The following is a 22,657-nucleotide window of genomic DNA, read 5'->3' on the forward strand; positions in this document are numbered from 1 at the left end:
TACGACGAAAAGACCCCGCCCCTTACGTCGCCTTGGCCTATGGGAGACCCGATCTGCTTTGGCCGACCGCATTCTCGCCTTAAGCAGTCGCGGGTCGGGCTCACTTTTTCGCGGGTAGCGGGGTCGTGGGAGGGCGCGTGGTCCAGGGGCTGTCACCTGGGAACTGCCCGGAGCGTCGAGGCAGGAGGCCCGTTCTCCTAGTTGTCGGCGGAGCGGCGAGTCAGGCGTTCATTCATTTGTTTTGCTCTGGGCGCGCGGACGTGCTCTGGACACGCCGCTGCCGGGGAGGCGGGCTCTGTCTTGCTTGGAGCGTCTGTTTACTTTCGCGTCTAAACCTGGTGGCCTGACGCAGGCGGCAACAGGTGCTAGCTAGGGTTTGTCAGAAGCAGGCGCCGCTGGACGATCGCTCAGCCCGGCGACTGGTGTCAGCATTAAGGAAGAGGTGGGACGCACGCTGGTTTGGGAGGGAGAGAAGGGATAAATGAACCAGGAGCTGCTTAGTGGCACTCTGAGCAGCCTGGTCTAATGCGGAGTCGGTGATAGAGTCCGAGGGGAAGTGGGAGCCAAGATGCCTAGGAGCCTAATTACCACCGAGTAGAATAGTGAAACAGAGGGTTTGTTTTTGTATTTTGGGGGTACTAGGGATTGAACCCAGGGGCTCAGGCATGCTAGGCAAAAACGTTTTACCACTGAGCCCCTGAATCATTGAGGAACTATTACCTGGCAGTCATGGGGAAGGGGGTCACTTTGTAACCTATCTCAGACCCTCCCTTATGATTTTCTCTCATCAACATTTTCTGATTTCCACAAAATGTCCCCCCAGTTCATAAAAACAGTCTGTAAATGTGAACCGTGAGCAGGATTTGAATTCCTTTGCAGCTCCTTGACCCCCATTGTAGTTAGGCGATAAGGGGCTTAGGTTTTCCTGAACCTATCAGGACAGCGGCAGTTAGTCCTCAGATGGTTTTGTTTGCTTTTTGATTTTTAGTACTATAGATTGAACCCTGTGGTGCTTAACCACTGAACCACATCTCCAACCCTTTTTATTTTTTATTTTGAGACAGAGTCTAAGTTGCTCAGAGACTCACTAAGTTGCTGAAGCTGGATTTGAACTTGCAAACCTTTTTTTTTTTTTTTGGTACCAGGGATTGAACTCAGAGTCACTCAACCACTGAGCCACATCTCCAGCCCTATTTTGTATTTTATTTAGAGATAGGGTCTCACTGAGTTGCTTAGTGCTTCGCTTTTGCTGAGGCTGGCTTTGAACTTGCGATCCTCCTGCCTCAGCCTCCTGAGCTGCTGGGATTACAGGCGTGCGCCACCATGCCCAGCTGATTTTGTTTTTAAATAAAAATTTATTAGCCTATGGGAGGCTCTGGGTTCATTTCCCAACACCAAATAAATGAATCCACAAGTACCACTTGTATGTTAAGTAGTAGCCAGAGATTTCACGTATTATTGTTACTTACCTGACATCTGAAGACATTTGTGTTTGTGGCCCTTGGTTGTTTCAGTACTCATAGGAGACCTCCAGATGAGTCACTTAATCCCACAAACTTGAGATTTGGGACTTTTCCAACATAGCTGAACACAGAACTGGAACAAGTCCAAACAGGCAGCCAGGTCTGGCCAGCAGAGAGTTGGGGCACTAGATCAAGTGAAGGGAACTTGAAAGAGAATCAAAGCCAAGTGAGTAAGTACTCAAAAAAGCTAAGGAAGTTATGGGTGTTGGAACTTGAGATAAATAGACTGTGACCAGAAAGGAAGTTAGTAATTCTACTGTAAGCATAAGACAAGCATGTTATACTCTGTGTATGTCAGGACCCAGGTCAAATCTCCCCACCTTCATCAGCCCTCCTTGAGATCCTCAGCCAAAGGTGTTTTCTCTTCTCCTTTGCCCCCCCCCCGTAGTCATCTGTTTTTTCTATGACCTTTGTCATTTTGTACCCTGTATGATTTTCTCACCTGTGAGAGAGGGAATAGAATAGATGAGTTCCATCTTCCTTTTTGCTCTAAAATTCTGAAATATTGTGAGCATCTTTTGTTTTTGCCTGACAGTAATCTTTCCTTTGAGAAATTGTCTGCATTCAGTTAATCAGATGGTTCTTTTGTACCACAATTCTTTAAGATGGTGTGGAGAAAGGGCAGCATGGAGGCCAGGCTTAGCCAACTATAATCCCTCTCCTCTTGTTCTCAAAGGTTTCCCAAGTGATGGGTATATGAGCCTACCTGCCATGGTCTGAGCCCTTGTCAGGGATATCAGAGAATGAAGAAGGGAGAGAGAGGCTCGCTCTTTCCTCTGGTACTTACAAGTGCAGGTATAGTAAGCCTGGAGGCTGTGTGTGGTTATACTCTTTGCACCAGAAAAGCTAGAGAACCAGGCCTAGAAATAAAAACCCAGGGAGATCCAGTAGCAAGTTACTTAGCCAAACCATTTGCTCCAACCTTGATTAGGGTGCATGCCTGCACCTTGGTGTGGCCGTGAATTATATTTTACCTGTTCTGTGAAATTATGCCTTCACTCAGGATTCGTGTTTTGGAAAGGACCTAGTCTAGTTTGGGTCTAGTCTAGTTATATGCTTGTGTTCTAACTGCCAATAGGGAAGGGGAGTTCTGGTTTCTACTGTGGCTTCTATTCAACCTGTTGGCTTCTAGTGTGGGGAGGAGGGGCCCAACTTAATTAAGACTCACCCTCCAACTAGAAGAATAGTTAGATCCTAGGTAGCCAAAAATATCCCCACTATAGTTTAGCCCTTAGGCTGCCCAATAGTCACAGACAAGCTTCACCCTATGCTTTCAATTTTAAATAAAAATACTCCCTTACAACATAATCAACCATCTCTCCTACAACAGCAAAATGTACTTATCACTTTCCTGAGTAGGATCTCTCAAAGTCTTATCATTTATTGTATTTGACCTAAGTGCAACATCTGTAGGTGATGGTCTATTCTTCCTCTAAGTTTCAACATCATCCCATTTTAATGTTGTAATGTGTAGACTAAATTTTAAAGTTAACCATCATGAAACACTTTATTTTGGTACTGGGGATTGCACTCTATCAATCACTCTATCAACTCAGGGCATGCACTCTATCACTGCGATACACACCTGGAACATTGTACTGTTTAGCTATGGTGTTTGGAGATTTTTTTTTTCAGCAATAGATAATTAATCACTAATAACTATGTACATACTAAGGCTATCTACATTGCACTCTTTCAACTTTTCTATAGGGTTGCAGCTTTTCTCATGACAAGAATAGTCTGGCTGGCCACTGCAGCCATCCAGGCCGCTACCCCTATATGTTGGGCCTGGTGCCTGAAGTTTCGGAGATGCTCCACTAGGTCAAGTACTGTGAGGTGGGTGATATTGAACCACAGGTTCAGCTTCTTCAGGCTGGAAAAGCCAAGGAGGTCTCTTACAATGCCCTAGCCTCACACATAATTTCAGAGGATGGGATGATTCCCTGGTTGGAGAAGCTTGAGAAGTCTTTGACTTCCCTGTCCTAAAGGCTTCGTGGGTAATTTTGTTTGTATAGTGTGGAGCTCTTCTGCCAGTAAAATTTTTCTCCAGAGTCATGTCTGATTTTTTTTTTTTTAATCACTGCCTGCCTTTCTCAGGTGTCACCTGAAGACAAAAGTACCCTGTGGTCTTTGCTTACATTCCATGTTGGTGGTTGCCAGCTGAACCTCAATAAGAATGCACACCCTTGATCATGCCAGAGCCAAAGGGTACTGGGGATTGAACCCAAAGCCTAGTGCATGTTAAGCAAACACTCTACCACTGAGCTACTCCCCAGCCCTGGATGTGATATATATTTTAAAGTACTTATTGACTTTAACTTTTTAAAATATAACTAAAAGTGAAATGAAAAAAAAATTATTTGGAGGAAATCCATATCTAAGATTTTATGTGTATGTGTAGTGTGGGGTTTTATTCATCTCAGCAAAGAGGCACTTTACACAGATCTTTTTATTTGACTAAAGTGTGCTTGTGAATGAAACAATAAGTGTGCTACTATAATTATTTTTAGAGAAAGCAAATACTCTGTATTTTAAAGGATTGATAATACTTAAAATATTATATGTATACATGCACTATACATGTATCCAGGGATTGTCTTTATTAAAGTCTGTAATGGAATTATTAAAAAGACAAACAGTATGGCTAGCATACTGTTGTTAGCTCGGGCCACTGTTTACATTTGATGCTGCTGCAGTAAAGTTTTTCTCAATGGACTTTGAGTCTCTGATTCGGTATCACAATCATCTTGTGCTCAAGCTCCAACTTCCAGGATGTGGGGCTGGAAAGTACCTGACCCTCTCAGCTTCTGTTGTGGGATTTATGGCCTTCCCTTTTGCCAAGACTCACATGGGGATTCACCTCAAACTCATATAGGGAGGTCATTCAGACCCCATTACTACCTCAAAAAAAAAAAAAAAAAAGGAAAAGTTTATTGAGGGGGTGGGCAGTAGGAAGGGAGGAAGGAAGGAAGTATAGAGGGAAAACATCTATACTTCCTTCTATTCCCCAACCACTGGAACACTCACCTGCTATAGGAGTGAATGAGACCAACAGAGTTCCTGATGACCTGATTGACTTTATCTATGAGACCCATTATAGTACCTAAATTACCATCTCTTTCTACCTCTGCTTTTACCCTCCTGCAATACCAACACCTATGTGTCTTTAAAGCCCCTGAGAAATGATCAGATTATTCAGCTGGTCACTATTTAATAGAAGGTGGACTTGCTGGTCGGAACTTTCACTCCAAGCTACTTCAGTAGGTCTGGTTGGCTAATAGCATGGACGTGCTTGTGACTGGGGCTCATTCCAATCCATTCATCTAAATGGTAGTAGCAAGTGGCAACTTCTGTAGAGGAAGTTCTTCTGTATAGGATACTTCCACCAGGGTATGTTGAAGAGGAATGAATTTGCTCAGACCTTCCCCTCCTGTTTCACTGACAAAAAGTGAAATGTGTGCACAGGAGGCTGGCCTGAGTGAAGACTGTGTGGACTTGGAGTGTGAAGTGAAAGTGAGATGCGCAGAATGAAGTTGGGAAGCCAGGGCCACAGAGGTGGAAAGTTAGGGATATGGAGAGAACACTTGAGTCTCTACAGGAAAGATATCCCTGTTCAAGTCCAGAACAAACAACTCCTAAACAACTTGTGAGCCAGACAAAGAAGCCGAAGGGACAGAAAAGTATCAAAATGTAAGAATGCACTGAACATTTTGTAACTCTCTAGTTCCCTATAAGTTTTCCGGAATGGAGCGAAACAGGAACAAGACCTCATTAGAAAGATACCATTAACCTCTTGGCTAATATTAGTTGGACCATGACCCTCTGACCCAATCACCTAATGACCACCGAGCCACCACAGGCATTGATGTAAGCTGAAATCTATGTATCAGGCCCCCTAATGGGGAAAGGTGATCTTAATATTTCCCAATTCTGAGGAAAGTCCAGCCCCTTTGGATCATACATAGTCCACCTAATGATGTACTCCAGTAAAAGCCATAAGCCTTGGTGGAACATCTCACCCTCCCCCCTTTTTTTACATACTGAGGATTGAAGCCAAGGGTGCTCATCCACTGACAGTTACCTCATTAGTCCTTTTTATGTTGTATTTTCAGACAAGGTCTCGCTAAGTTGCTGAGGCTGGCTTTGAACTTGCAAATCCTCCTGCCTCAGCCTCCCGAGTTGCCGGGATTACAGGTGTGCACCACCACAGCGGGTCAGCACCATGCTCTTGAGCTTGCCCACATTCTGTTCTGAAAGCATGCACCTTTGCTTTTCATTTCTAATAAAGCTCTTCCTCACTTTACTAAAACCTGAATCACCCTTAAATTCTTTCCTACAATGGAGTCAAGGACCTGGAAAGTTCAAATACAGATCTCCTCCAGACCTTCTCAGACTCCCCTCACAGCGACAGATCGATCCTGTCGATGTAATAGATAAAATAACAGACAGGAAAGCGATTTCCATAGGTGTGGAAGGGAGGGTAAAGCTGGAAAGCCCGGGTCAGTCACTGTAATATCTATTCATTCAGCCATTTTCACCAAAACTTTGGAAATGCACAACTAAAATAAACAATTTTGCTCATTGATAGGGCCAGACTGTGTCAGCATCCATGTGTGACCCACAGACTTCATGTCTCAACTCATGTTTTATGAAATTGTGTCATCCTGGGGCTTCTTTAAGTATAGTAATTTTTTGAGCTATGAATGTGGGATTTCCCCCCTGTGTTTTCCCATTTCTTTCCCCTCCTCAAGCAGGTAGCAAGCTTTGTTTGGCTTTCCTCCGGGGTGCTTTGTGGCAGGCTGAAAGCAAAAGCTGCCAGCAAAACACCTCCCTTCCTGGCTTTGTTTTCAGAAGTCTAACCCCCTGAGTGCGTGGAGAGACGGGAAAGGACTCCAGGGGAAGCCCAACAGGCTGCTGTGGTAGATTCTGCCCAGGCTAAAACACTGCTTCAAGGGGAGGTGGTGGTTCCAGTGTTCTACAAAGCTGAGGCCCATGTCCGGCTTTCTGATAATACCCCAGGGGGTGGCCAGACCTCAGAGAGAAACAGCTGTCTCCACAGCTGTTTCCTGACTCACCAGTAGCCATGTTTCTCAAGGGTGGCACTAAAACTAATGGGCTATTAGAACTGAGGGAACCAGGTAAATTGGAACACAGATGACCTTGTCAGTGACAGATGAATGACCCATAATTGCAGGGCCTTCTGAGGACTTCCCAAGCATAGCCTGAGGTGGAAAATCCTGTTGTTTTGGAGTTCAAATTAAGTTGATTTAAATAATTTATTCTATGTAGAATATTTAGAAAGTTATAAAGGATGGATGTATTGTGTCAGTAATACCCCTTGACCATCTTTGTGCATATAGCACAAATTCAGTCTGTTTAAGTGCTGACTGAAAGGCTGTAACCATTCTTTTTAAAAAATATTTTTGTCAATGGACCTTTATTTTATTTATTTATATGTGGTGCTGAGAATAGAACCCAATGCCTCACACAGGCCAGGCAGGTGCACTACCACTGAGCTACAACCCCAGCTTCCAGGGTGTATCCATTTTTAAAACTCTTGATACTTCTAGCCTAAATGTCCTCTAAATGGACGGTGACTTTGGGTTTGGATATTTGTTTATTTACTTATTTATTGTAGCTCTAGGGATTGAATCTAGGACCTCATGTATTCTAGGCAGGCACTCCACCACTGAACTATAACGCCTGCCCTTGTTATAATTTTTTATTTTGATACGGGGTCTTGCTAAGTTGCAGTGTCTGGTCTCAAACTTGCAGTCCTCCTGCTTCATCTATCTGAGTTGCTAGAACTGCAGGTGTGCACCACTGAGTTTGACTCCTCTCTTCAATGGAGCAGGATTGGGGAGCCATAGAAACCTGTGGGGAGGCTATTGTAGTATTTCATATGCAATGTAATGACTGAAGGGCTGAAGTAAGATTGAGGCTGTAGGGAAAGGGAGGAAAACACAGATTCTAGTATCATTCAGGAGGTGATATCAAGAAACTGTTTCTGCTTATGGGTAGAGGAAGCAACAATCAAGATCCCTTTACTGTTAAGAAAACTATACCATTCACAATAGCCTTAAAAAAAAATATTTGAGAATCAATCTAACAAAAGAGGTGAAAGACCTCTCAATGAAAACTACAGAATTCTAAAGAAAGAAATTGAAGAAGACCTTAGAAGATGGAAAGATCTCCCATGTTCTTGGATAGGCAGAATAAATATTGTCAAAAATGGCCATACTACCAAAAGCACTATATAGATTTAATGCAATTCCCATTAAAATTTCAATGACATTCTTCATAGAAATAGAAAAGGCAGTCATGGAAAAGAGGACCAGACTAGCCAAAGCAATCCTCAGCAAGAGAAGTGAAGCAGGATGCATTACAATACCAGATCTTAAATTGTACTGCAGAGCTACAGTAACAAAAATGGCATAGTATGGCACCAAAACAGACTCGTAGACCAATGGTATAGAATAAAAGACACAGAGGACACAGAGACAAACCCACATAAATAAAGTTATCTCGTACTAGACAAAGGCTCCATAAACATACATTGGAGAAAAGATAGCTTCTTCAACAAATGGTGCTGGGAAAACTGGAAATCCATATGTAGCAAAATGAAATTAAACCCCTCTCACTCTGCACAAAAATCAACACAAAGTAGATCAAGGACCTAGGCATTAGATCAGAGACCCTGCGCCTGCTAGTAGAATACATCGGCCCAAATCTCCATCACTTCAGCTTAGAACTGAATTCCTCAACAAGGCTTCTAAAGCCCAAGAAGTAAAATCAAGAAACAATAAATGGGATGATACCAAACTAAAAACCTTCTTCACAGCAGAGGAAACAATCAAGAATGCAAAGAGAGAGCCTACAGAATGGGAAAAAAATCTTTGCCACCTGCATCTCCAGACCATTAATCTCTAGGATAAAGAACTCAACACCAAAACTTATCACCAAAAAGTCTGATAACTGAATCAATAAATGGGCAAAGGAAGTAAACAGATTCTTCATAGAAGAAGTAATATGATTGGTCAACAAATATATGAAGAAATGTTCAACATCACCAGCAACTACAGAAATGCAAATTAAAACTACACTGAGATTTCATCCAACTTTAGTCAGAATGACAATTATCAAGAATACAAGTATAGGCTGGGGTTGTGACTCAGAGGTAGAGTGCTTGCCTAGCATGCGTGATGCACTGTATTCAATTTTCATCACCACATAAGAACAAAATAAAGGTACTGCATTCACCTACAACTAAAAAAATAAATGTTAAAAGAAAAGAAAAGAATACAAGTACCAAGGCTGAGAGTGGTGGTATACACCTATAATCCCAGCAACTGGGGACGCTGAGGCCTATGAGGATCACAAGTTCAAAGCCAGCCTCAGCAAAAGCAAGGTGCTAAGCAACTCAGTGAGACCCTGGAATAAAATACAAAATAGGGCTGGGGATGTGGCTCAGTGGTCAAGTGCCCTTGAGTTTAATCCTGATATCTCCCCACTAAGAGAAAGAATACAAGTAACAATAAATGTTGGCAAGGATGTGGGTAAAAAGGTACATTCATACATTGCTGGTGGAACTGCAAATTGGTGCAACCACTCTGAAAAGCAGCATGGAGAGTCCTCAGAAAACTTGGAATGGAACCACTATTTGACCCAGTTATTCCCACTCCTTGGCATATACTCAGAACACTTAAAATCAGCATACTACAGTGATACAGCCACATCAGTGTTTATAGCAGCTCAATTCATAATAGCTAAGCTCTGGACCAACCTAGGTAACCTTTAACAGATGAATTGATAAAGAAAATGTGTATATATACATAATGGAATATTACTCAGCCATAAAGAAGAATAAAACTATGACATTAGACAGTAAATGGATGGAACTGAAGACTACCATGCTAAGTGAAATAAGCCAATATATATATATATATATATATATATATATATATATATATATATATATATAAAAACCCAAAACCAAACCAAAAACAAAAAAACCAAAGGCTGAATGTTCTCTCTAATATTTGGATGCTAACACACAATGGTGGTGGGGGGAGCAGAGAATAGAAGTTCACTAGATTAGGCAAAGGGGAATGAAGGGAAGGGAGGAGAGATGGGAATAGGAAAGAGAGTAGAATGAATTGGACATGACTTTCCTGTGTTTATATATAAATACCCAACCAATGTAACTCCACATCATGTACAACCACAAGGGAAGCTATATACTTCATATATGTACAATATGTCAAAATACATTCTACTGTCAGTATAACTAAAAGAACAAATAAAAAAAAATCCAGCTTTAGCCAGACATAGTGGCACATGCCTTTAATCCTAGCAGCTTGGGAGCCTGAGGCAGGAGGATCCTGAGTTCAAAGCCAACCTCAGCAATGGCAAGGCCCTAAGCAATTCAGTGAGACCCTGTCTCTAATAAAATACAAAATAGAGCTAGGATGTGACTCAAATTTCGACTTCTCCCAAAATAAGATATGTGACTTTGGGTGAGTTCTTGAAACTGACCCTGCAGGCCTAAATTTCCTCATTTGTGAAATGAGGTTAGTAACATTTGTGTCTCCCAGTTACTATAAGGATTTAGTGTGAAAATGGGTTTACCTACTTGACCCATGTGGCTTTGAAGAAATCAATGAAAACATAATATTGATCGAAGAGGATGTATAAGAAATATATATTTGTTTTGAGGTCAATTATGTTTAAGATGAATGAGGTCCCATTAAATAGACTTTATCTTGGTATATTTTTATTTTTTTAAAGAGACCTAAAGAGGGACCAGGAAAGAGTGGGTGGTGACCATGGGTAGGACCATGGACAACAGTGGTGCAGTTCCCCAGTATGACCACAAGGTGGAGTCTATTGTGCCCTAAAGAGTTGAAGACTGGAGACCTCCTCCTGCATGTTAGGCCCATACTTTACCACCAAGCTACATCCCTGGGCCTTTTTATTGGAAGACTCTGCTCTCACTAATTTGCCCAGGCTGGCCTTGAACTTGCGATCTCTTGCCTCCTGAGTAACTGGGATTACAGGTTTGTGTCACCAAACCCTGTTCATGGGCACATTTAACAAGGACAAAGCTGACAGAAGGCACAAATTTTTGCAGAGTGTTGGGGGACAGTAACAATCTATAGAGAAAAATAAGATGCTTTATTAACAGAAATTACACAACTATCAGCATTATTAATCTAAGTGCATGTTGAACAAGCAGGATTTATGAGTTATAATCCTAACTTTAGTTTAAATCCTCTCATCTCTGGGGGAGGAGCAGTAATTCTTCTTTTGGGCATGCATTAAACTCAGCAAGCCCCATTATTTTTTTGGTTACTTTTAAGAAGTTATCACTTGAAGTCATCAACACAGTCTCAATTCAGCCCTTTTGTCAGTTCTAAGTAATCAGAATTCCTAACTTAATTTCAAGCCTTCTCCCCTCTCCCTACAGGGGCCTGCTATGAGATGTGGGGATAAGGGGAAAGGTGTAATTATTTTCTGTCCCCAGCTCAAGTCTACCCACCTCGGCCCGATTTTCTCCCTGCCCCCAGGGATTGAACCCAGGGGTGCTCTCCCACTGAACTACATCTCAGCCTTTTTTTTTTTTTTGAAACAGGGTCTCTCTAGGTTGCTGAGGCTGGCCTCAAACTTGTAATCCCCCTGCCTCACCTCCCAAGTCACCTGGTTTCTATCCCAATTTTCTAATCCTTCAGGATTGTACCCTGAGGAGGTAAAAATGGGAGGGGGCCCAGCAACTTTTTTTAACCTGAGTAATACTGTTGTAAGATGGCATTGTATTCCCCAAGTTTGGAGGTGTTAAAATTTAATTCAATTTTCCCTTGGGGTTTTCTTTTGAGAAGCTAAACACTGCTGGTCCCACCTGAATTCCCTTGACTTGCACTCTAGACATTTCTTTGCTCCCTCCACAGTACCTAGGAATCAACTCCAGCCTCCTTTGGGCAGAGAGTGCATGGCTCCTCTAGCTGGCCCTGGTTGGCTTAGATAACCCCACTGGCTCCATCTCTGCCACTCCCCCTCACCAAATGTGGCTTGAATTGGGTCTGACACTCTCACTCCTTGTGACCTTAGAATCTGGGAGTGCAGGTCCATCCCAATGTGCCAACAGCTCTTCCCGCTCCTCCCTGAGCAGCTCATCAGCTCACCTCTGACCTCTGAAGTTCCCCAGTGGGGACAAGCCACTCGTCTGCTCTGTCCCAATAACTGTAGGGGATACTTATCAAGTTCATCAAGGGCTCTAGATGAATTACTCATTAAATGGAACATTCCTGAGACCAATTAAACTTCGTAGAGTTTATTTGAACAAAACCAAAACCAAAGACAACTCACAAATTAGGCAGTTCCCAGAGCTGGAGCAGGGTTTGAAAATCCCCACCAACCATGTGTTCAGACAGCATTGATAGAAAAATGGAAGTGAAACATAGAAGATTCCTTAGTTTGCAATAGCCTGGTCAGTAAACCAGTCCACTGGTTAAACTTTAACTATTTGTTCATAGTCAACTGCAACAAGCCAAAGCTGTGACTAAGATAAAACTACAGTGGTTTGGTCTGTTGGGCCCAGGGCAGGGCAGGTGCCCAGTCCAAATCCAGGGTCTCCAACAAATCTTTCTTTCCTTTTGAGACCATCTCATTATTGTTGCCCCAGGCTGGCCTTGAACTCCTGGGCTTGATTTATCCTTCTGCCTCAGCCTCCTGAGTAGCTGAGACTGTAGACGTGGACCACCATGCCTGGCTTCTTACAAAATCTTGACACTCCTCTCCGTTAGGCTGGGTAAAGGTGGGCACTACCCCATTCCATCATTCAGAAGCCATAGGAAACAGAAACCACATCAATTATTTTAACTGAGAATTTAACATAAAGAGTCATTAACTAGGCATTGAAGAACTAAAAAGGAAAAAAAAATCCCACTAAGTTGCCGTTGACATAGCACCTGCAGGGAGCAAGGGCATCCCCTAGGGCTGGGGCACAAGCAGAGCAGCTGCAATGACAAACACAGAAGCTTGTGGTCTGGTCTGCAGAGCTGACACCCAGACCTGGGGGGATGGGAGTGCCAGCTATGGGTCCTGGCTGCCCTGCAGATGTGATTAGGTTGGATCAGTGAGAGGTGGGAAAACTGTAAATTGGAATCAACTGCTGCTACCATAACCAATGGCTCCTGCCAAAGAGGAGCAGGAGAGGAGCATGTTTGCTAGGGTGACGGTGGCGGTGTGGTGAAGCAGACAGCCCTGCCATATCCCTCTATTGTCCCCAGTTGGCAAAGAAAAAATGTGGTTGGTGGAGTCCCCATAGAGACAAGTATGGAGGGTGGGTTTGAAGCTGAGCGTTCAATGACAAGCACACCCCTTGTTAATTTCTCCAAAGAAATGCTCCAGTGATTCCCCATTTTTTTTTTTTTTTTTGTTTCCGGCAGCCAGTGCTCTCAGATCCTTAATCTAGGTAATTTGCTAACAGATCTCAGTCCTCTGCTATGAAAAGCCTACAGTGGGATTCACAGCTCACAGTAGTATCCAGTCTATTGCACCCAGATGCTTCAGTTAAAACTTCAAATACTCATTACAGTAGCAATAGATAACATTTAATGGACACTTAATATGTACCAGGCAGAACTGAGCAATTTACATGTTAATAAGTCTCAGTTAATCTCACCAACGGTTTTATTATTATCATAAAACATTATTGACATTCATGTACTTTTATTATCCCCACTTCACATACAAGGAAACTGAGGCACACAGAGGTTAAGTGACTTGCCTAAGGTCACTAAAGTGATGGAAAAAAATATATATATGTTAGAATATTTCCTCTGAATCCTGGAAGTAGGTAGTCAAGTTGCTATTGGGAGAGGCAGTGTAAGACAGGGTTAGATGGGAACTTCATGACTGTTCACTTTCTCAGCACCGGGGGCAGCCTTGGTGTGTTATGGTTACGGTTGCCATTACCCTCAGGGGGCAACTTTTTTTTTTTTTTTTCGTGTGGAAGGACATGTTAAATGGGAATGGCTTACCCTGGGCAGAAGAGGGGCTTATCCGGGTCCAGTATCAGATTCCCACGGCAGCCTCAGAGCCCTTGGTTCTACAGGTGAGTCTGTCTAACCTTGTCCTCCTGCCTTGTGACTGACTTTTCATCTTATCAATTACTATTGCATACACCAGCTCTCCTACCCGCTAGGAGTCTGAAAGAGCCATAAAGAAGATAACAATTATAACACATGGAACTTTTCACGACTCCCTATTGCCAATGCAGGAGCTCCCTACCCCAGGACCTGGCAGTGCTAGGCCGACACTCCACAGACCCAACCAAGCCTTCTGGTGTCTTCTCTCAGTGCTTTTGTACTTGGGCTGTGTGTCCCAGTGGGCTGATTACTCATCAATCTCTGGACATATCCCTCTTTTCCCTACCTTTGTCTTTGCTTGACCTGCTCCCCTTTCCTGGAAAGTTCTTTTCCCACTTCTGCTTGTTAGAAATGGGGTTCCCCTGGGTGAAATGGGCTGGTTGCGAAATAAAGGCTAAGAAAGATAAAGCGATGAAAAAAAACCATAGAACACAGGAAATATTTTTAGAAAGCAGGGTCAGGACGGGCTAGCCAATCTTAGGGATGGAGCTTCCACACTGGAAAAAGAAAAATGGAGCCCTTATATTGGAGGACATCAAAGGCAGGGATAAGGTTTCAAGGGCGGAGTCTTGCTTGTGATGTCTTGCAGTCAGAAGGTTGATTGACAGCTTGGCAGGTCACACCCATCTCAGGTGCTGCGTGGGATCTCTGGCAGAGCTTGAGGGGGAAGTTCACCTGCATCAGGAGATCAATCCCTGTTGGGGGGTGCCACAGGAGGTCCCCAATGCCAGCTTATCCCCTTCACACCACAGAGCTTAGGGGAAGGAGAGGTGCTCTTGCTATGACCTGTGCAGCCATTAATTCAGGAAACCAGTGAGGGGTGATGGGGGATTAGAAAAGATAAACAGACAGACAAAGAGAGAAAAAGCGGAGACCAGGTGGATCATTTGTACTCTGATGGAGATATAATGACCCAGAGCTAGCTTGGCATGTTTTTATATAGGTTTTAACATCAAAGTTGTTGTGTTTTTTATTTTATTTTATTTTATTTTTTTTGGGGGGGAGGGAGTTTCTTCAAAGCATGCAGGATGAAGGAAGAAGTTCTGGGCAGCCCCAATTGTAATTATCAACTTGCACTCATAATTCTTTACCCCTGGCAGGTGGTATTTGAATTCAGGGTCAAGACTGATAGTGTTGTGCCATGCACAGAACCTCCTTTGAACAGTGTCACCAGAGCAACTGAGCAGTCTCAACTTGTGCGTTTGTACAAGGAGTTCCTAGTGCAGGCAGACTCCTGTCACATGACAGTCAGAGACTGGGATCACCACTCCCAACATCTCCCCCACTTTGATGATGAGCTATGATATGGAGTTGTCGGATTTCTTCTCCGAAGATGAGGCATCCTAATGTTATAACACAAAAGAGTATCAGTAGCAAACACATAATTCCAAAAATGTATCATATCGGATATTTTAACATATTCCAAGGATTAAAATCCTTTAAATCAATAAGTATTTGTTCAGCAAGTCATGCTGGATCCACAAGATCATTCCTGCTCTCCTGAATATCACGGATGTGATGTAACTCCATAAGGTCTAGGCTGTCATTATTTTTCTGCCAAATGCCCATTAAATGATTTTTAACTTTCTCCCAGTCCCATTGAGAAATGTTGTATCTTGCTGCTGTAAAACAAACAGATTGGTAGCCAATCTGGCAACAAAGCCACTGTCTGAATTTAAGAGCAATAAGCTCATTACCCATATTTATCACCATAGCTTCCAGGATATTTGATTTAGTTTTTATCATCAATAGTTTTTTCATCAATCATCATTTAGTTTTTTCATCAATATTTATCTGATTTTGTAGAGACTTACAAGTATTTTGAGCCAAATCATAGAAAATGTGCATTTTGAATGCTTTTGGATAAGGATAGGGTGGATGTCACGGCAGAGACCAAAACAGATATCAAAATGACTACTCCAAATGCAATAAGACCAAGAGCACACTGGTGTCTATTCAGCTAGATGGGAGAAATGTTGGCTGGGATTAAAACAAAGGAGGGTTGGAGTAACACAAGCACTCCTTGTCCTCTATTATACCTAGTAATGCAATCAGTCAGATTGCAACTTGGACAAGTTACATAGTACTTTTCTCCAGTTCTATTTACTTTTATATTCCCAGAAATTAAAACATAAGGAGATTGTACGCAGGCCCTCAGGTTGTAACAGGGAACCACTTTACAGCTCTTGTCCACAAGATCAGTTAGGGAGCTGCCAGGATAATAGATGAAATCTAAGGCAGCTATCAAACGCCGCAGATCTCTTTGTATGCCATCACCACTGAAGGTCAGAACATTACTAACAAATCCTCCAGGAGTCAAAGTTCCTGATGTGGGTGCCTCTTATCAAATCTGTGAGACCAGTCCAAAATATATCCACTACTGCCGGAGACATTATGTCACAGTGGCAAAATATTGGCACACTCCACGCATTTAGAAAAGGCTCCCGATTCTGTGGTAGTGTGATTAGGGCAATAAGGTATTGGGGGATGTTCTGTGGGGAACACGGTTATGTCATTGGGGAGTCCCATTTTTCTAACTGGACATACACTTTAAATCCAGGGGCCAATGACAATGGCTACCTTGGCTTCCCCATATTCTGACTTCTCTGAGGTCACATTTAAATAGTAGGACTAACCTATAGGTAGACTCCCACTATATCCAGTATAATTAAATCCAATTGTATGAACAAGGGCCATATGTTTATCTGAAAAACCTCCCGTTCTGCGTGTATCATTAGTAAATCCTAGAATGGATTCTCCAGTCCACACTGCTGGGTGCACTAAAGGTGGATCTGGGAAATAAGTCCAATAAGTTGCCCCATGAACCCTACTTATCTGACAGCTCAACAAAGCCAGCATAGCCACAATCATGGTGGCTGAAGATTTAGTACCTCCCTGCTGTTTGACGATCTGCTCAGCTTGATGTGTCAGGTTCTTCAGTTTTCTGAATGGTGGCTTGAGATCCTCCATGGTGATGACAAACAACACACTCAGGTAGCCAGATAGGATTAGCTGCACCTTCTGGAAAGACACAGCATGGCCTCTACCTCACATCACTCCCAGATCTGGGCCATTCCATTGTCCTGTTTGTAAGTCTGTCCACCAGACTAGGCCTGAGGGCCTCCTGCAGTGCGAGGTACATTGTGTCACTCTGAGCAGTGAGACAATTAAAAAAAATTTTAAAAAATCACAATTAAAAAAATCTTAAAACAAAGATAGCATGATTCAAACAATTTTGTGGGGTTCTTTTTTAGAAGTAGTTGGACACAATACCTTTATTTTGTTTATTTTTATGTGATGCTGAGGATCGAACCCAGGGCCTCGCACATGCTAGACGAGAGCTCTACCACTGAGCTACAACCCCAGCCTCCAATTTTGTGGGGTTCTATCTTTCCCTTTTTGTTTTTGTAATTGTAACTTAAGGGACAAGTGAGCCCGTTCTACAATGGCCTGGCCTTGGGGAGTATAAGGGATACCAGTTTGGTGATCAATATGATACCGATCACAAAACGGTTGAAAAGAAGAACTGCTATCAGTGAGAGTATTATCAGTTTTAGTTTATAGAGGATGGCCTAGCACTGGAGAAGTAGCCAAACACTGAGAAATGACTTGATGTGTATTTTCTACTTGGCCAGGAAAATTAGCAAAAGTCACCTGTCAAGCAGGTGAGGAATTGTCAAAGCCAATGCTGTTGTTGAACTGAAGAGGGTATCACAATGAAAGAAGGCTCAGTTTTCACAATTGTACAACTCAACTTATGCCTTTTATAATAAGATGAGCAACAAAATTTTGAAATGGGGTCATTAAGTCCTGGAAGTCAGCCTCACACCTTGTTTGTCCTATAGGTGATGGCCTAATTATCTCAAATTCACTTAGGTTGTTATACTAGAAGTTATACTTCTGAAAGGCACTAAGAAAACAATAGTTATAAAGTTTACAAGGAAAATACGAGATTAACAAGAGCAAAAACATATTTAGTTTGTATCATAGCTAGGAACCAAGAAATATAATTTTTGTAATCTCAAATCTTTACTTAGTTATATATTTCCTGTTCAAGATTACAGTAATCCTTATAACTAAATCTACCTTTTGAACCTAATTTTAAATGAACTTGAATGATTATCTTAACATAGAATAAAGTGAGAGACGAGTCTTAATTTGGGTGAGGTGGCCTCTTGACAAAGCTTAGGTAAGGTGTTTTATTTCTGAAACTGGTCTTTCTCTCTCTCTCAAATATGATTTTATAAAGTTTTTATATATCATTTTCTGAGTCAATATGAATCAGTTAACATAATTCAACATTAACATAATTCAACATCTGAAACATGAATCAAACAAGTTAAAAGAGCTTTTAACCCCCTTCTATGAGAAAGTGGCAAGATGTCTTTCTATCCCAAATTGTCAACCTTTAAATAAACCAGGCTATCCTATCACCTTTCAAAAATGTATTCAAATTCCCATCATGGTGTAAAGATTAACACAAAATTTTATAACTTATGACAAATTATTTTATCTAATTACAAGATATTAAATGGCATAAATAAATTCCCAACTAAATTTGTTATTTTTATATAAGTCTGTAAGAGTCCACTGTTATGAAGAACTTTAGTTTTGAGAACACAAGCTCAGTAAAATGTTCTTTTAAATCTTATACTTTAGGGGCTAGGGTTGTGGCTCAGCGGTAGAGCGCTCACTGAGACTCAGCACATGTGAGGCCCTAGGTTCGATCCTCAGCACCCCATAAAAATAAATAAAATAAAGGTTAAAAAAAAACTTATACTTTAAAGGCTTGTACATTTGAAAAATACAAATACATCCAGTATACAAAGAAGCTAGTAATAACATCACAATTACACTGATGTTCTTATACTAACGAAATTTTGCTTTTGAAGAAAAACTTACGACTCTGGAATATAGTGGAATATTCTAAAATATTAGTTGTTATTTAACCAGAGTTAGACAAAACAATAATTCCTTTAAGATTAGTTTTTCTGGGGCTGGAGATGTGGCTCAAGCGGTAGCGCGCTCGCCTGGTATGCGTGCGGCCCGGGTTCGATCCTCAGCACCACATACAAACAAAGATGTTGTGTCCACCGAGAACTAAAAAATAAATATTAAAAATTCTCCTCTCTCTCTCTCTCTCTCCTCTCTCACTCTCTCTTAAAAAAAAAAAAAAAGATTAGTTTTTCTAAATTACAAAACTTAACAGACATAAGAAATTAACTTGATAAGTAAGAATAGATTAAAGTTTTAAGAAATCCTTATTACTTTAATACATAGAGAGTCAAACTTTGGTTTATATCAGTATATTTGGCTTGTGTCTGGAGAAAGCGTCAGTTCCCCTCCAGTCTCTCAGCTCTTTTTCAGGAAGCCTAATTAACCCATGGGTCCCTACATATTGGATTGTAAATAACTGTCCTAGGAGTCTAACCACTCCCTCCTGAAATGTATCAGATGTCTTTGAAAAGAGCCCTTTCTTTTCATCTGTTTCTGTAAGCATGCTCCATGTCAGAGACACCCTTCCCCCTTCATAAACCTTTAGCCTTGTAGATTAGAAATCTTCTTTTAAGAGGAAAAAGCCTGGTGGGGGATATAGTTCAGTTGGTAAAGTGCTTGCCTCACATGTATAAAGCCTTGAGTTCAATCCCCGACACTATAAAAAAAGAAAAAAAAAAGCCTTATGTAACTTTACCTAATTGTGTTAATTATATATAACCAATTTAGTTACACACAAACTTTTTGAAATTTACCCTCCATAAACCTTCTATAACTTATTTAGACATTTTACAACCTTTTCCTTTACCAGGCAAAAGACTTTTTCATCCAAAAAATTTTCTTTTACTTTCTATATTAAAATATATATTTCATACCTAAAACCGTTTCATCTCTTTTTTAGCTGTTGACCTCCTTTTAAATTCACATTCTAAAACAATCCTTATGAAATTTCCGAATTTGGACAAGTTACTCTACTTTAGTAAGATGAATTTCTTTTGTTTTTATAGTTCAAAGCCCCAGTTCAAAGCCAATCTCAGCAACTCAGCGAGGCCCTAAGCAACTCATCAAGACCCTGTCTCTAAATGAAATATTAAAAAGGACTGGGGATGTGGCTCAGTGGTTAAGCACCCCTGGGTTCAATTGCCAGCACATAAATAAATAAATAGGAGAAACCAGGCATATAAACAATTAGAATACAAAGCATTAAAATAAGGCCTGGAATAGATGCTATTTGGCTTCGCCTCCTAGCTCTCTAGCTCCCTCTCTCTAGAACGTTTCCATCTCCCCTGGGTGGAAAGCTGATGACTGAAAAAGATCCTGCTATAAAAAGACACAACAGAAAAAAGAACAACAAAATAAGGAAAGAGATGGATCATGTCAGTAGACATGTCCCTCTGTCTGTGCCCAAAGAATTTACGCCCTGTCGGGGCTGGGGTTGTGGCTCAAGCGGTAGCGCGCTCGCCTGGTATGCATGAGGGCTGGCCCAGGTTTGATCCTCAGCACCACATACAAACAAAGATGTTGTATCCGCCGAAAACTAAAAAATAAATATTAAAAAAAAAAGAGAATTTACACCCTGTCGATGATTTCTGTGACACTGTGCTTACTTTAATTTTTCATTTATTCCAAGTCATCTCATCATTTGTATAGTTAATCGAGGCTGCTTTTATTCACATACTAGAATAGCTTTTAAAAGCAGTTTTCAATCTACCTTCTGTGTCTATTTAAATGTTCTGTTTGCTCTGTAAGCCATCTGAATCCATGGAAACTTCTCTAGGAATCTTTGTGATCAGGCACAGCTTCTGAGTATTCTGGGACACTGATGTCTACTAATTGTATGCTAGTGTAAATTTCCTCTAACTAAAGATAAGGAAATATATGAAAAATGAAGATGTAAAATTTATCCAATTTTTTCCTTTTTTTTTTTTTTTTTTTTTTTTTTTTGGCACCAGGGATTGAACCTAGGGGCACTTAACCACTGAGCCACATCCCCAGCCTTTTCAAGTTTTATTTTGAGACAAGGTCTTGCTAAGTTGCTCTTGCTGAGGCTGGCTTTGACCTTGTGATCCTCCTGCCTCAGCCTACCCAGTTGCTGGGATTACAGATGTATGCCATCCATTGCTTTTCAGTTGAGCTCCTTTGGACAAATTACTCAACCTTCAATTTCCTATTTAAAAAATGGCAATTATAATAGTTTCAATCTCACTAGGTTGTTAGGAAAATTAAGTGGGATAATTTGTATACACCATTTGAAACAATGCTGGCACAGGGTACAATAAACACTGATTGGCAGCTGTCTACATAAAAATACATGAAGAATATCTCTAAATACCACCATGGACTGATCTCTAAGGTACATTGTGAAGTAAAAAAAGCAAGATAGAGAAAAATGTAGAGAATATGCAATTGTGTTTTAAAAATACACACATACAGCTGTATGTGTTGGCAGATGTCTATAATCCCAGTGACTCAGGAGTGAGGCAGGAGGATTGCAAATCAGAGACCAGCCTTAGCAATTTACTGAGGCCCTAAGTCACTTAGTGAGACCCTGTCTCAAAGAATAAAAAGTTCTGGAGATGTAGCTCAGTAGAAAAGTGCCCTGAGTTAAATCCCCAGGACAGAAAAACAAAACACATTTTTAAAAACCAAATGATCAGGAGAGAAGATGGCTGACCGGGCTCTTGAGGCAGGTGATGCTTCCGCACATCTGTGGTCAGACCATTTACCAAGCTTGAAGACCTCCTGTTCAGATATACGGCATTGAAGGCCACTATGCTATGCTTTTTGTTCTACTGCATCTAAACAGAATAAACCGGAACAAGTAGAAAAGGAGTTGTTGAGAGTAGCACGACTCATGAGGGAACCCAATGTGGCGGCTTCTATTCTGAATCCCTATATTAAGCGTTCCATCAAAATGAAAAACTTAGACTGGGCGTCGTTGGCACATGCCTGTAATCCCAGCAGCTCTGGAGGCTGAGGCAGGAGGATCCAGAGTTCAAAGCCAGCCTCGGCAATTTAGCAAGGCGCTAAGCAACTCAGTGAGATCCTGTCTCTAAATAAAATACAAAATAGGGCTGGGATGTGGCTCAGTGGTCAAGTGCCTTTGAGTTCAATCCCTGGCACACCCGCCTCCCCCCCCCCCCAAAAAAAAAAAAACCTATATGACATGACAACAAAAGGGAGGTTTTCCCCATCAGGTCTAACCTGATGGACTTGCTTGCTAAAAACAGTCGCCTAGGCAATGCCCATGGCTTCATTTCTGCCTTTTCTACCATTGTGAGTGTGTACCTCGGAGAAGTACCTTGCACAGTGACCACCACGTCTCCTTTACCTGAAGCTGTTTTCTCTGAATTAAGGACAGTCCTGAAGAGCTTTCTAAGTCAAGGCCAAGTATTGAAATTGGAGGTGAGACTGATGTGGCAATCATGAGTTAAATGATTGTTCATATTGAAGAGAAATATGTTGATATGTCTGCAAAAAACAAGATTCAGAAGCTGAGCTGGGCTATGCAGGAGAGCAAAAAGTGTTGATTTTCTATCATCAGTGACAATTCTTAAACATGGAGCAACAAAAAAATGTTTCCTGAAAAGACAAAAACAAACAAATAAACAAACAAACAAAAAACCCCAAAAAACCCACACAAAAACCAAATGATCATATTTTTGTTTTCAGAAATGTTGTTATGTGATTATGAAATTTTATTGCTGTGTGATAAATTGTTCAATCCCCTCCCCCCCCAGGCTGTAAACATCCCAAGCAGACGGAGAGGTTTTGGATATTTTATTATTGCGGGGGCCAGGCCACAGTGGAGGGCCCCGCAGTGTCTACAAGCTGGGGGAAAATGTAGAGAATATGCATTTATATCCCACTGTGCAGGGGACTTTGTTCAGATGTTTTGAGTTCATTGCTTTACTTCACAACTAAGGTCACTCTGTTCAGATCCTCTCCTAAGGATTAAAGGGGAATGCCAGCTTCCCTTCTCCATTTCCCTCA

At 41.5% G+C, this 22,657-nt stretch overlaps 1 long non-coding RNA gene and 1 pseudogene across 2 annotated transcripts in view; both read left to right on the top strand.

The window, feature by feature from the left end:
- The first annotated feature begins 14 nt into the window (after positions 1-14).
- LOC308632140 overlaps positions 15-22,657 on the top strand; it is a 28,047-nt gene continuing 5,404 nt past the window's right edge. Inside the window, exons 1-2 of the long non-coding RNA XR_014018436.1 lie at positions 15-442; positions 3,234-3,359. This is a non-coding gene — a long non-coding RNA (uncharacterized lncRNA). The remainder of the gene's footprint in view (positions 443-3,233; positions 3,360-22,657) is intronic.
- On the top strand, positions 13,540-22,194 carry LOC308632413 (ATP synthase subunit O, mitochondrial-like; annotated as a pseudogene). The gene is made up of 3 exons: positions 13,540-13,635; positions 21,359-21,601; positions 21,844-22,194. The product of its transcript is annotated as an ATP synthase subunit O, mitochondrial-like (transcript).

Source organism: Spermophilus citellus, assembly GCF_964194105.1.
Source record: "Spermophilus citellus genome assembly, chromosome: 13".
NCBI classification, from domain to species: Eukaryota; Metazoa; Chordata; class Mammalia; order Rodentia; family Sciuridae; genus Spermophilus; species Spermophilus citellus.